Source organism: Heptranchias perlo, chromosome 12 (genome assembly GCF_035084215.1).
Source record: "Heptranchias perlo isolate sHepPer1 chromosome 12, sHepPer1.hap1, whole genome shotgun sequence".
In the NCBI taxonomy this organism is placed as follows: Eukaryota; Metazoa; Chordata; class Chondrichthyes; order Hexanchiformes; family Hexanchidae; genus Heptranchias; species Heptranchias perlo.
The window spans coordinates 16,598,815-16,613,823 of record NC_090336.1 but is presented as its reverse complement, the minus strand read 5'-3'; the positions used below and the strand labels follow the sequence as shown (position 1 = coordinate 16,613,823).

The 15,009-nt window shown below is 45.5% G+C and overlaps 1 protein-coding gene and 1 long non-coding RNA gene across 7 annotated transcripts in view; one reads left to right on the top strand and one right to left on the bottom strand.

Moving 5' to 3' along the window:
• LOC137327844 (potassium voltage-gated channel subfamily KQT member 1) overlaps positions 1–15,009 on the top strand; it is a 699,654-nt gene that overhangs the window by 392,939 nt on the left and 291,706 nt on the right. The window lies entirely within an intron of this gene.
• The window catches only part of LOC137327846 (uncharacterized), a 94,999-nt gene that overhangs the window by 78,882 nt on the left and 1,108 nt on the right, over positions 1–15,009 (bottom strand). The gene's annotated exons all lie outside the window — the stretch shown is intronic.

Genomic DNA, 15,009 nt, shown 5'->3' with positions numbered 1-15,009 from the left:
CAATTAGAGGCTTGGCGAAAGTCAAGGACTGGAAAGTGAGAGAAAGAGAGCCCGGAGAGTGTGTTAGGGACCACAGATGGAGGTGACAGGAATGAATCAATGAATCAGATCTGTACTCTCAGGTTAAGGGATGAAACGGTCACAATGAGTAACGATATATTTGCAACCTTGAAGCAGAAAGTACAATGGATTCTCCACTCCCTCTCACCGAGCAGTCTTCACACCAACATCTCTCTGGTACCCGATGTTTCTCGTGCAGACTCCAGCTTAAATTTCACCCTTCCTGTTTCGGATTCAAACAAGATCACTTTTATCTCCGTGATATTCCTCGCTTCCTTTAAAGACTCAATTCCCTTCTCCCCAGCTTTTATCCACAGATGCTGCCTGACTGAAAAGCGTTTTCTGTTTTTGTTTCAGATTTCCAGCATCTGCGGTATTTTGCTTTCTGTTCAGTCTGCACACAAAGACTAGGAATTTACTCGTAGCTCCTCCCACTCCGCCGGCCGTAACTTCGGAAACTCTGTTGGCGTGTTTTAAAGGAGATCCCACCACACTTCCGCCGAAGTTACAGCGGCGGAGTGGGAGCAGCTCCAAGGAAATTCCCGGCCAAAGTCTGTCTCCCAACAGCAGAGTTTTAAACTGTAGGCCCTACTCTAAGTGAGGTCATGGTAGGCCAATTTTGTGGCCTCTGAGAAACAGGCCATTCTGGGCTTTGAAAAACTGACCATAACCAGAATTCTGGGCTTTGAAAAACTGACCATAACCAGAACTGGCCAGAATTCTGGGCTTTGAAAAACCGACCATAACCAGAACAAGCCAGAATTCTGGGCTTTGAAAAACTGACCATAACCAGAATTCTGGGCTTTGAAAAACCGACCATAACCAGAACTGGCCAGAATTCTGGGCTTTGAAAAACCGACCATAACCAGAACAAGCCAGAATTCTGGGCTTTGAAAAACCGACCATAACCAGAACAAGCCAGAATTCTGGGCTTTGAAAAACCGACCATAACCAGAACAGGCCGGAATTCTGGGCTTTTAAAAACTGACCATAACCAGAACAAGCCAGAATTCTGGGCTTTGAAAAACTGACCATAACCAGAACAAGCCAGAATTCTGGGCTTTGAAAAACTGACCATAACCAGAACAGGCCGGAATTCTGGGCTTTGAAAAACTGACCATAACCAGAACAAGCCAGAATTCTGGGCTTTGAAAAACTGACCATAACCAGAACAAGACAGTATTCTGGGCTTTGAAAAACTGACCATAACCAGAACAAGCCAGAATTCTGGGCTTTGAAATCTGACCATAACCAGAACAGGCCTATAGATGGGTTGGTCAGATGGGCGGAACAGTGGCAAATGGAATTTAACCCGGAAAAGTGTGAGGTGATGCACTTTGGAGGGACTAACAAGGCAAGGGAATACACAATGAATGGGAGGACCCTAGGCAAGACAGAGGGTCAGAGGGATCTTGGTGTGCAATTTCACAGATCCCTGAAGGCAGCGGAACAGGTAGATAAGGTGGTAAAGAAGGCATATGGGATACTTGCCTTTATTAGCCGAGGCATAGAATATAAGAGCAAGGAGGTTATGATGGAGCTGTATAAAACACTGGTTAGGCCACAGCTGGAGTACTGTGTGCAGTTCTGGTCGCCACACTACAGGAAGGATGTGATCGCTTTGGAGAGGGTGCAGAGGAGATTCACCAGGATGTTACCAGGGCTGGAGCGCTTCAGCTATGAAGAGAGACTGGGAAGATTGGGTTTGTTTTCCTTGGAGCAGAGGAGGCTGAGGGGGGACATGATTGAGGTGTACAAAATTATGAGGGGCACAGATAGGATGGATACTAAGGAGCTTTTTCCCTTCGTTGAGGGTTCTATAACAAGGGGACATAGATTCAAGGTAAAAGGCGGGAGGTTTAGAGGGGATTTGAGAAAGAACTTTTTCACCCAGAGGGTGGTTGGAGTCTGGAACTCACTGTCTGAAAGGGTTGTGGAGGCAGGAACCCTCACAACATTCAAGAAGCATTTGGATGAGCACTTGAAATGCCATAGCATACAAGGCTACGGACCAAATGCTGGAATATGGGATTAGAGTAGACAGGACTGATGGCCGGCGCGGACACGATGGGCCGAAGGGCCTCTATCCGTGCTGTATAACTCTATGACTCTATGACTCTAGGCCTGCATTCTGGGCTTTGAAAAACTGACCATAACCAGAACAGGCCTGCATTCTGGGCTTTGAAAAACTGACCATAACCAGAACAAGCCAGTATTCTGGGCTTTAAAAAACTGACCATGATTAGAAGTCCAACAGGTGATTCACCCGTCATGCTGCTTCCAACAGTATCTAATGTATATAACATTTAACCCAGAGATTCTCTCCTTTAATTCTTGAGCAGAGTTGACCTGGTTTTCCATTTCAGATTCTTAGCCAGGATTCTAAACGTAAGCGTTTGAATGAGTGTGAAGTAAACCTCACTCCAACTGACAAAACAAACCTTGGAATAGGTCCTCCAATAAAATTCCTTCAATTCCAGTCATAATAGTGCTGCATTAAATTTCAAAATTAATTCTGCTTCACAATAATGTTTTGTCTGTTGTCCAGCAGCTTGATAAGGGTTCGGGAGAAAATTATATCTTAATAATTCCTCTCCCTAATTATTGCTGTATTTTATTCCATTCAGGAATCTCATGGGAATCTGAAATGAGTAGAAATCATCTTATCTTAATCAGTGAATATAACTCCAAATAAAGCGAGAAAGCTGCACCTTCAGATGAGAATAAGTTCTTTGTTCGTACCTCTCCCTGTTTCCCTTCTTTTAGCCTCCCCACACCATGGGGATTACCTCAGGTGTGAGATGGGGGGAATGACACATCCTCCTCCAAGGCCTCTACAAACTGCACCTGTGTCAGCAGGTGCAAGGTGATGTGTAAGTCTGACTGATGGGATGCCATCTTGGGATTTTCCCCTGCCTTCCAGCTTCCAGTCATTAATACCCGCAAACTCAGAAGGCTGGCTGTGCGGGAAAAATGCTGCCCCACCCTATTGAAGTGGCAGGAAAGCAAACCCAGCGGAATAAAGAAAACAAATCTAGCCTTTGCAGTTCCTGGTGGCTTGCAGATCAGTTCAAACATTTAATTTTTTTTTATGTCTTCGTCTTGTCGGCATTTAGTTTGGGAGCTATCTACCCTCACTGTGAATTTTGTAGTGTTTACAGCTGACGCACACTGTGGTTTCATATAAATACAGATGGTGGCTGCCTCTGTGGGAGGCTTTACACATCAGAAGAGATTTATGTAGCCCTTCCCCCAGACAGCTGAGTGTACCTTGCTGTTCCTTTCATGAAGGAAGGTAGCGATGGGCTGAATCAATGGTTGACCCACTCGTACTCCAACGTAGTGCCACTGCTTCCTGATTTAATTCTCTCCCCTCTGTCTTTCTGCAGTCTGTCATTGTTCTTCGTGTCGTCCCTTTAACTGTTGTATTGACCAGGCATCACCTGCCACTTTGAATGAGGCAGAGGGGGGAGGTTTGGGGAAAGGGAGAGGAATCCTCACCTTCTGTCTCAGTGCTGACATGCTGAAAGTGACGTGCGATCTTTGAAAGGTGCATACCATCTCCAATACAGTTGCTAAGAACCGAAGGTGATATACAAGCAGGAGAAAGAGTTCCCCTCCCCGCCCCATGATCCCTTTGGCACCGTGCCATTCTCACAGGTTCAGGGATCTGGCACTATGCCATTCCCACAGGCTCAGTGACATGGGTGGAGCTGCACCTCCTGTGCCCTGTGCTCTTCTGGCACCAACCCCATTCTCAGAGGCTTGTATCTGCTTGGTGGGACTGTCACAGTTTGGTTTTCTTCAAAGGCTCATCTCTTAAGAAAGCAATTCGATGAACAGCTTCCATAAGCAGGCTGAGTCTTCTATGAGCTGAAAACTGTGCCTTTATTCTTTGGTACACAGTCCCACTCCCCTGCTCTTTTCCCATAGCCCTGTAAATTTTTCCTTTATATATCCAATATATCCAAAAGTTTATGCAACCTTTCCTCATAATTTAACCCTTTAAGCCCTGGTATCATCCAAGCCCAATATATCCTTCCTGAGGTGCAATGCCCAAAACTGAACACAGTACTCCAATGGCGTCTGACCAAGTCTCTATACAACATCTAGGCTTGGGCTCATAAGTGGCAAGTAACATTCGCGCCAGACAAGTGCCAGGCAATGACCATCTCCAACAAGAGAGGGTCTAACCACCTCCCCTTGACATTCAACGGCATTACCATCACCGAATCCCCCACCATCAACATCCTCAGGGTCACCATTGACCATAAATGTAACTGGACCAGCCAAGAGCAGGTCAGAGGCTGGGTATTGTGCGGCGAGTGACTCACCTCCTGACTCCCCAAAGCCTTTCCACCATCTACAAGGCACAAGTCAGGAGTGTGATGGAATACTCTCCACTTGCCTGGATGAGTGCAGCTCCAACAACACTCAAGAAGCTCGACACGATCCAGGACAAAGCAGCCCACTTGATTGGCACCCCATCCACCACCCTAAACATTCACTCCCTTCACCACCGGCGCACAGTGGCCGCAATGTGTATCATCCACAGGATGCACTGCAGCAACGCGCCAAGGCTTCTTCGACAGCACCTCCCAAACCCACGTCCTTTACCAGCTAGAAGGACAAGAGCAGCAGGCACATGGGAACAACACCACCTGCACGTTCCCCTCCAAGTCACACACCATCCCTACTTGGAAATATGTCGCTGTTCCTTCATCGTCACTGGGTCAAAATCCTGGAACTCCCTTCCTAATAGCACTGTGGGAGAACCTTCATCACACGGACTGCAGCGGTTCAAGAAGGCGGCTCACCACCACCTTCTCAAGGGCAATTAGGGATGGGCAATAAATGCCGGCCTTGCCAGCGACGTCCACATCCCATGAACGAATAAAAAAAACAGAAGCATAAATTCCTCCCCTTTGTATTCCAGCCCCCTTGAGATAAAAGACAACATTCCATTAGCCTTTTCAATGACTTTTTGTACCCGTCCACTAGCTTTTAGTGATTTGTGTACATTGACACCTAAATCCCTTTGCTCCTCTACAGCTCCTGGTCTCTCACCATTGAGAAAATATTCCAATTAGTTTTTCCCAGATCCAAAATGGATGACCTCAAACTTCCCCACATTGAACTCCATCTGCCATAGTTTTGCCCACTCACTCAGTCTGTCTGTGTCCCTTTGTAACTTCCTCAAACAATTTATTGTGCCTCCTAACTTAGTGTAATCTGCAAACGTGGATATATAACTTTCTATTGCTTCATCCAAGTCATTAATATATATGGTGAAAAGCTGAGGCCTCAATACAAATCCCTGGGGAACACCATTTATCATAGCCCACTAATCAGAGAACAAACCCTTTATGCCTACTCTCTGTCTCTTACCTCCTAACCAATTACCAACACATTTTACAAGGTTACCTGCAATTCCATGTGCTCTCATTTTTGCTAATAAGCTTTACTGTAGGTGCCATTAAGGGGAAGCTAGATAAGTACATGAAGGAGAAAGAAATAGAAGGATGTGTAGATGGGGTTAGATGAAGTAGAGTGGGAGGTGGCTCGTGTGGAGCATTAACACTGGCACAGACCAGTTGGGCTGAATGGCCTGTTTCTGTGCTGTAAATTCTATATAATCTCTTATGTGGAACCTTATCAAATGCCTTCTGGAAGTCCATATGGACAACATCCATAGATACTTCTCTATCCACCATGCTAGTGACCTCCTCAAAAATTTCAACTGGATTAATCAGACGTGACCTACCCTTCACAAACCCATTCTAATTCTCTTTGATCAAGTGCTCAGTCACGCTGCTTCTGATGATATAATCCAGTAACTTCCCCACAACCGACGTTAGACTGACAGGTCTGTAGTTATCTAGTTTCATTCTCCCTCCCTTATTAAATAATGGAGTGACATTTGCAATTTTCGAATCCAAAGATACAATTCCTGAATCTAGAGAGCTTTGGAAAATTATGACTAATGCATTTGCAATTTCCTCACCTATTGCTTTTGATATGTGGAGACAACAACAACATCAACAACATACATTTATATAGGGCCTTTAAAGTGGTAAAACATCCCAAGCCACTTCACAAGAGCATTATCAAACAAAATTTGATACCGATCCACATAAGGAGAATTTTGGATGAGCTGAAGTTTACAGAGGGTGCAAGGTAGGAGAGCCTTGGAATAGTCAAGTCTAGAGGCAACTTAGGGTCCTGGAGATTTGTCTGTCTTAAGTCCCATTATTTTCTCCAGTACCATTTTTTACCATGTATTGAATCCAATAAATTCCTCCCCTTGACTTATTTTAGGTACAGGTAGTATTTTGTCCTCTTCCTCCATTGTGAAAACAGACACAAAGTACTCTTTTAACAAATCTGCCATTTTCTTATCCATTATCCATTATAGTCTCACCTGCATCCATCTTTAATAGGTCCACATTTTTCATTACCACTGTCTTTATATTAATATATCTATAAAAACATTTTCTGTTAGCTTTGATATCCTATGCAAGTTTTTTTTCATATTCCCTTTTGCACTCTTATTCCTTTCTTTATATCCCTTTGTTGCTTTTTATAACTCTTCTGGTCTGCTAGATTTCCACTTTTACTTGCATCGCGTGAGCCTTTTCTTTTAGCTTGATACTGCCTTTTACCCCATTTGAAGTAAAGGGAATTAGGGGTTACGGGGAGCGGGCAGGAAATTGGACATGATTTTAGATTTGAGGTTAGGACCAGATCAGCCATGATCTTATTGAATGGCGGAGCAGGCTCGAGGGGCCGATTGGCCTACTCCTGCTCCTATTTCTTATGTTCTTATTGCTTAACTGTACAAGTGGAGCCTTTGCCTTTTAGGGGTATGTACTGGTTTTTGTATCATACCAAATACTTCTTTGAATACTTCCCACTGTTGTCTATAGGTTTGCCCATTAACAGTTCAGCCCAGTTTACTGCAGTCAATTTATTTCTCATCGCTTTGAAGTTTCCCTTACTTACATTTCAAACCTTGGATTGTGACTCTCCCTTCTCCCTCTCAGACCTAATATCAAACTCAGTCATATTATGATCATTATATGCAAGATGCTCCCTTACAGTCAGACTGTTAACTAAATTCTGGTTAGTTACTCATCGCTGAATCCTGTATGGCCTGTTCCCTTATCGGTTCTAAAACACATTGTTCTAGAAAACTGTCCTGAATACATTCGAGAAATTCATTGCCTTTACTACTTGAGCTGTTCTGCTTTTCCCAGTCTATGTGAAAATAAAAATCTTCCATTATAACCACATTATTTCTGCTACATGCTTGCCTGATCTCTGTATTTAAACATCCCCCCACTAGATCACTTTTCTCAAGAGGTCTGTAGACAACTCCAACCAGAGCCTTGAACCCTTTGCTGTTGCTTAACTCTGCCCATGCAGTTTCCACTGCCCAATCACCCACACTGAAATCCCTTCTCTCTACTGCTGTAATTGTGTCTTTTTATCAGTATTGCTACCCCCCGTCCTTTCCCTGTCTTTCAAAAAGATTTATGTATTAGCTTCAGTTGCCATTTTCTCCCACTATTGTTAGATTCCCTCCCCATGTCAGATACTGTTCCCCAATTGATAACATGTGTAGAGAAACTTACAACACCAGGTTATAGTCCAACAATTTTATTTGAAAATGACACATCAATTGATAACATGGCAGTGGTCTTATTCCAAGTTTCTGCTGGATTCAAACCCCGCTTGTTAAGTGTGCATTCATTTCTAGACACCTGCATAGAATCTATTTGGCACCTCTCCTGCTGATTGCTGATTGCTGAGATGGGATCTCACTGTTTGAGGCACAGCTGTTGTGAACCTTTTCTAGTAGGGAGTCTCTGGAGAATCAATAAGCTGCAATACTAACCTGCCAGCTCATCCTGAGGCCAGAGCTCTCTGATAGCTCAGTGAGTCTATCCAGCCAGTACAGCTGCGCCATACAGATGAAGACGATCGATAATTGGCCTCAGTGCCCTTGAGATGGGGAGGAGAAAATCATCGAGAGTTCCCACTCCTGATCATTATACAGAGAACCATGCCGGAAGTGTGCAGGTGTGGACATCAACTGAGGACAGGATTAGGCTTGGCTGTGAAGTCCCTGTGGTTGAACAGCCCTGTCAACATTTACCATCAATGCTTACAGATAAATAATGGCACTTGGCAGAAGTACTGGGGGGGCCATTTTAACCTAACCTGCTGGGCAGGAAACCTGGGGGATCAGGTGTAACGCCGGTTTTACACACCGCCCAATATCACTCTCCATTGACTTCAACGGAGAATAAAATCGGCAAGGTGTAAAAGCTGCATTGCGCCCAATCTCGTCAGTTTCCTGATGGGCGGGTTAGATTGAAAATGCCCCCTAGAAGCTGACTGGACACCCATGGAACTGTACCCCAGCAAAAGTCACTGCCTTCCAGAGAGGTGAGGAGAAACCTGGTGGAAAAAAAAGGAAGTCCCATTCCCCCCACTCCCTGGCAGCCCACTCAACCCACACAACTGGTTACCCCCCCACCCCGCCCTCTCCGCTTGACCTAAATACCGATCTGCCTATTTAACCTAGGCTCCTGAGCAACTTGTCTTCTTTGAGCCAGAACCCAACCCCCTCATTCAAGCCCAGTAGTTAAATGCTTTATTCCTCCGTTTGACCTGCGTACCTAAGTGCTCTTTCCCCTGTTCGTCTTGCCTCCCTGTCATTCAACCCCCGTTCCTGAGCTCATGGTTCTCCCACCCTCATTTGGTGCACATTGCTGACTCCACTATCCCTCTTGAATTTCTGCAGGTTAAAGCTTCCTACGTAGTCTCTGCATTTAACATTGTGAACATCTACCTGTATTTTGCTGATGTCATTGTATGATATATGTAGGGGACAAAAGGCTGTGAAATGGGGATAAAAGGAAGGACTTTGACCGTAGGATTGATGGAAGTGATGTGTCTCTTATTACATAAAGTTGAGGAGTGTCAGTGTGGAGTGTTCACTTCCTGCACCATTTCTGGTACACGCATACCACATGCGGTGAGTAATGAGAAGAGGCTTCTGCGACGACCTGGAAAGGAGAAAAAAGCACCAAGGCCTTTTGTGTGGGTGTTGACCGAATGATATCATCAGGTTCACCCAGACACTGACTCGCACTCTCTGTGACCAATGGGCGGAGCACAGGAGCAGAAAGAGAGCTGATGTCATGTGTGGCACTCAGCATGGTCGATTGTTGTTCGATTGTAGCTGAGTAATTGTGCTAATACCTGAGGCAGGGCACTGGCTGTTGTCGTACTGAGTGGGTGACTGTAGGGCAGGCGACTGAGGAACAAATGGCCGTTACAGAGTCCACTCGGATTAGACATTAACTTTTTCTTCTCAGGCCTAGATTTTCAAACCATCCCGATGTTCCAGAATGATGCACATGTCAATAACTAAGTCACTTTGGTTTAAACTTTAATACTATTTTAGAAAGAGGAGTTTTTTCATCCCTCTCCCTTCTCTATCGCTAAATACATCGTTCCTGTGGAATAGTCAAAATGACTGTCACAGAGTCTCCCACACTCACTGTTGTCGGGCAGTTTCTAAAATTTTTCTGCCCAAAAGATTTTAGCCTGGAATTTCTGTCCCCCTCACGCCATTTTTCTTTGGCAGATCCTGAGTGGACCAGGCTAGACAAAATACTTGGAGGATACACTCTGCTTCTCCCCTCCCCGCCACGTGGCAGGCCTGGCAATTTAATATAACGCCTATCCATATATAGGAGGGCGCATGAAACTGGTATTAATATGAGGTAAACACGGCCTCCCATTAATTGCCCTGATTGAATGCCGGACGCCAGGGTCATCTCTTAGGCCTCGGCATCCGGTGCTCAAAGGTTGGGAGAGCGGGCCTCGGAGAGGGGCACGGCCTTCCGCTGGCCCCTGGAGCAGCAGCAAAAACGGTGGCGAGGAATTTCTCTGGCAAGGCGGAAACTACCGCCTCTGAGACCTGCCGTAGCAACTCTGGCGCTGCAATTCAGCACAACTTCCTGGTGGAGGCCTGGACCCCTCCACCCTCCCCCTCCGTGCCCCCCTCCCCTCCCCCAAGTGTGAAAATGGCCCCAGGACTGGAAAGTTGGGGTAAGAGTCAGGGGGCATCTCCATGGCTGACAGAAGTCCCACCCCACCAGAAACTCTGCCCATCGGAAAATCCAGGCTCTTATATCTGATGACCGGTTGCTTCTATTCCACTCCACTTCAGTTTATATTTCTTTCTCCTTTCCTGACTGCGACCCCCCCCCCCCCCCCCCCAGGCATTTCGAGCAGGTATTTTTCCTTCAACTACTCCAGGGCATTATAAGTGTGTATCTATCTCGGTTCAGTCTCTAATGGTTTGAAACTTCAATAAAGCAATTCTATAGCTCCCCTAGTGACTCGATTGGTAAAGCAAGTGTTTACCTGAGCTCCTGGCCAGCGAGAATAAATCTCAGGTTTAATCGCTGGTCTGTGCTGAGTTAGCCGACCTCAGCCAGGCGGCAGTAGGAGTTCCTGGGTTAGGAAGAGAAAAAGCAGCCATGGTTCCTGCTGTTAGTGACTACCCAGTGAGCCTCGCTGGAAAGGGCAAGTGTGTGGACACGGAGTGAGACCTCGATCAGGTATCGCTGTGATTCATCCCTTAGTCGAATAGCAAGCCAGCACTCATTATGTAGGGTTACCTGTGAGGATTAGCTACTTGGGTGGGGTACCAAAAGATGCTCCTGGAACTGTACCCCAAAATGAGTCAGGAGAGAAAGAAGTTATAAAATAACCCTATCTGCATTTACCTGTGTGGCAGTCACATGCCAGCTGGTCAAGTATCATTCTTAAGGAGCGACACCTCTTTCAGATTGTTTTGAAAATATAGGCCATTTTGATAAATGTCACTCCTAAAACTAAGAGAGGCTCCATGTATTCAGCTGGGTTTATAGCCTTTGTTACTTTTCGCAATCATAAATGCCATTCCTAATGTTTCCTTGGAGTCATAGCTCTAAACGTATCCTGTCCTTTTAAGTTGTTATCGCTGCAAGAACTATCCTTCTCTCTTGCTGGTTTGTTGTTCACCTGTGTATCGATATTTAATCGCTCTCCATATCATAGTTTTAGTTCTTAAAGCATTCCTAAACTATGTCATTATTGCAATTTGTTTTTCAACTGCAACATATTTTTTGTGTGGTCCTAGGAGTATACTTAAAATGTGTATATAAAGAAAGAAAGACTTGCATCTATATAGTGTCTTTCACGACCTCAGGGTGTCCCAAAGTGCTTTACAGTAATGAAGTACCTTTGAAGTGTCAGCACTGTTGTACTGTAGGAAACGCAGCAGCCAATTTGTGCACAGAAAGGTCCCAAAAACAGCAATATGTTAATGACCAGATAATCTGTTTTAACGGTGTTGCTTTTGGGATAAATGTTGGCCAGGACTTTGGGGAGAATGGTCCTGATCTTGGGCTATGGGATCTTTTACGTCCGTCACCTGAGCGAGCGGTTTAACGTCTCATCCGAAAACGGCACCTCTGACAATGCAGCACTCCCTCAGTACGGCAGTGGAGTGTCAGCCTGGATTTTGTGCTCAAGTCTCTGGAGTGGAACTTGAACCCACAGTCTTCTGACTCAGAGGTGAGAGCGCTACCACTGAGCCACAGCTGACATCTAACCTTAAAACAATATAAAATGGGAATTTATTATAGCCATCGGAGCTCACAGCTGAATATCGTAATATTACCTTTCCAAGTGGTATCATACAATGGGGGTAATTTTGACTTTGGGTGATAGTGTGAAAAGTGCGATATCAAAGTCAATGGAAATGAATATTGAGAGATGTATATAGGTCAGTTGATCTGATATCGCCCGAATTGCACTATCAAAGTCACAATGCTTTCTATTTTCTCTGCTTACAGGCCAATCCAACGGTGTCATTCTTTAGCCCCAAGTAGCATTTTGTTAAGCATTGGCAAGTTCTGTTGAATAATAAGTAAATGCAGCATTTTATACCTTATCAGAGAATTGAGTATTAGTGTAAAACGAAGCTGCCTGAAGCACTTTCATCTACCAACAGTGGGATGAGTGGGGATAAATGGACCAGGAAATTAAAGAGTCTTTTTTTGAACAGGAGGAAGTGGGGGCGTTTGGTAGATTTTAGAGTAAGGTTGAGAAATGGTTACCGTGGCAACGCTCACTGGCGACAACATCTGCTTGTTCTCTCCCTTTTTGCCTTTTGTAAAGGCAATCAATAGGGGCTGAGTGGCTCGTGATGCCTACTTTGTGATCATTCCAACTTAAATCCTTCACCGCAGGGGCAGAAGCAGAATTCGACTTAGCCATTTTTCCAATCGGAGATTTACCCGTGGCAGACAGGACTGGGCTGGCCCAGCAAACTTGGTTAGTCCGAAAGTGTCAAAATCGTATGCCCTGATCTTTAGCTCCGATTTTCCATTGCTAGTCACAGGTTTCCCAATGAAACCACTTTTGCCAGTACACCCTCTGATTTTACAGTGGTAACCTCAAGATTCTTCATGCAGTGGCCATCCTAAAAACACAATGGAAGCGGATTTATAATGACCACGCATGCTCCTTTTGTTAAAATATACAAAGCGCAAAGGTGGAATGCAGGCAACACCGTGCTGATGCAGGCAACTCCACTGATGCTATTCTAGTATTGCCTTCCTGGCCCCCATGCTAGCTGATATTGTAAGTGGTTCTTTCTCCTCAGGCAATGTCCCCTCCCTTTCAGCGAAAAACCCACCCTCTCAACCCTTCTACCCTTGCAAACTATCACCCCATCTCAACCTCCCTTTCCTCTCCAACCTCCCAGATCTGTGCCCACCTTTCCTACAATTCCCTATTTGAATCTCCAATCATGTTTCTGACCCTAACCAAAGTCACAGATGGCATTCTATGTAACTGTGGTGTATTGTCCCTCCTCATCCTCTTTGACGTCTCTGAAGCTTTGACGTGGCTGACCACGCCATCTTCCTCTGTTGACCAGCTCGGTCGGACGGCCCTCGCTTGGTTCCACTCTTATCATAGCCAAAGTGTCTATATTAATGGCTTCTCTTCCGACGACTGTACCGTTACCTCCATAGTCCCCCAAATGTCCTCTCCTCGGCCCCCTCCTCTCCTCGGCCCCCTCCTCTCCTCGGCCCCCTCCTCTCCTCGGCCCCCTCCTCTCCTCAGCTACATGTCACCCCTTGCCAACACCATCCGCAGACACGGGATCAGCTTCCACATGTACGCTGATGACACCCAGCTCTACCTCTCCACCACCTCTCTCGACCCATTAACTGCCTTTGTGTTGTCAGACTGCTTGTCTGACATTTAGTCTTGGAAAAGCTACAATTTCCTCCAGTTAAACATTGGGAAACACCAAAGCCATCGTCTTTGGCCCCCCTGCCACAAACTCCATACCGATCCCAGCCTCCTCCCCGGCCACTGTCTCAGGCTGAACCAGACTGTTTGCAACTTCGGCATTCTAGTCAAGCCTGTGCTGAGCTTCCAACCCTATAATCAATCCATCACAAAAACTGCCTGCTTCCACCTCCCTAACATCACCTGCCTCCACCCCTATCTTAGCCCATCTCTGCTGAAACCCTCACCCACAACTTTGTTCTCTCCAGACTTGACTTTTCCAATTATCTCCTGGCCAGCCTCCTATCCTCCACCCTGATAAATTTTAGCTCATCCAAAACGCTGCTGCCCTTATCCTATCCTTCATCAAGACCTATTTGCCCATGACCTATATCCTCATTGACCTACATTGATTCCCAATCTCCCAACACCTCAGATTGAAAATGGTTTCCCATCTCTGTAACCTCTTCCATCCCTACAATTTCCCCCCCATCCAAAATCTCTGTTCCTCTGACTCTGGCCTTTGGTGTATCCTCCCTCCCTTTGTGCTACCCATTGGCAACCATGCCATCAGTCATCTAGATTGCACGCTTTCGTATTCTCTCCAGAGTTGTATATCCAAGTTTGCTGACGACACTAAGTTAGGAGGGACAGTAAGTTGTGTAGATGGGAGCAGGAAGTTACAAAGGGACACAGACAGACTAGGTGAGTGGGCAAAACTGTGGCGGATGGAGTTCAATGTGGGGGAAGTGTGAGGTCAAAGAAAGACAAATTGGAATATTTTCCTAATGGTGAGAGACTAGGAGCTGTAGAGGAGCAAAGGGATTTAGATGTCAATGTACACAAATCACTAAAAGCTAGTGGACAGGTACAAAAAGTCATCAAAAAGGCTAATAGAATGTTGGCCTTTATCTCAAGGGGCCTGGAATACAAACATGAGGACGTTATGCTTCAGTTATATAGAGCCTTGGTCAGACCCCATCTGGAGTGCTGTGTTCAGTTCTGGGCACCGCACCTCAGGAATGTTTTATTGCCTTGGAAGGGGGTACAGTGCAGAATCACCAGAATGATACTGGGGCTTAAAGGGTTAATTTATGAGGACAGGCTGCATAAACTTGGCTTATATTACCTTGAGTTTAGAGGCTGAGGGGTGATCTAATCGGGGTGTTTAAAATGACAAAAGGATTTTATAGGGTCTCTCCAGAGAAGCTATTTCCTCTGGTGGGGGATTCCAGAACGAGAGGGCACAATCTTATAATTAGAGCTCGGCCGTTCGGGCGTGAAATCAGTAAACACATTTTCACTCCAAGGGTCATGAAAATCTGGCACTCCTCCAAAATGCTGTTGAGGTCAAGTCAATTGAAATTTTCAAGACCGAGATTGATAGATTTTTGTTAAGTAAGGGTATCAAGAAATATAGATCAAAGGCGGGTAAATGGAGTTGAGGTACAGCCATGATCTGATTGAATGGCAGAACATGCTCGAGGGGCTGAATGGCCTCCTCCTGTTACTATGTTCTTGTGTTCCTAAACCCCTCAGCCTCTCCACCTTCCCCTCCTCCTTTAAGCACCTACTTAATAC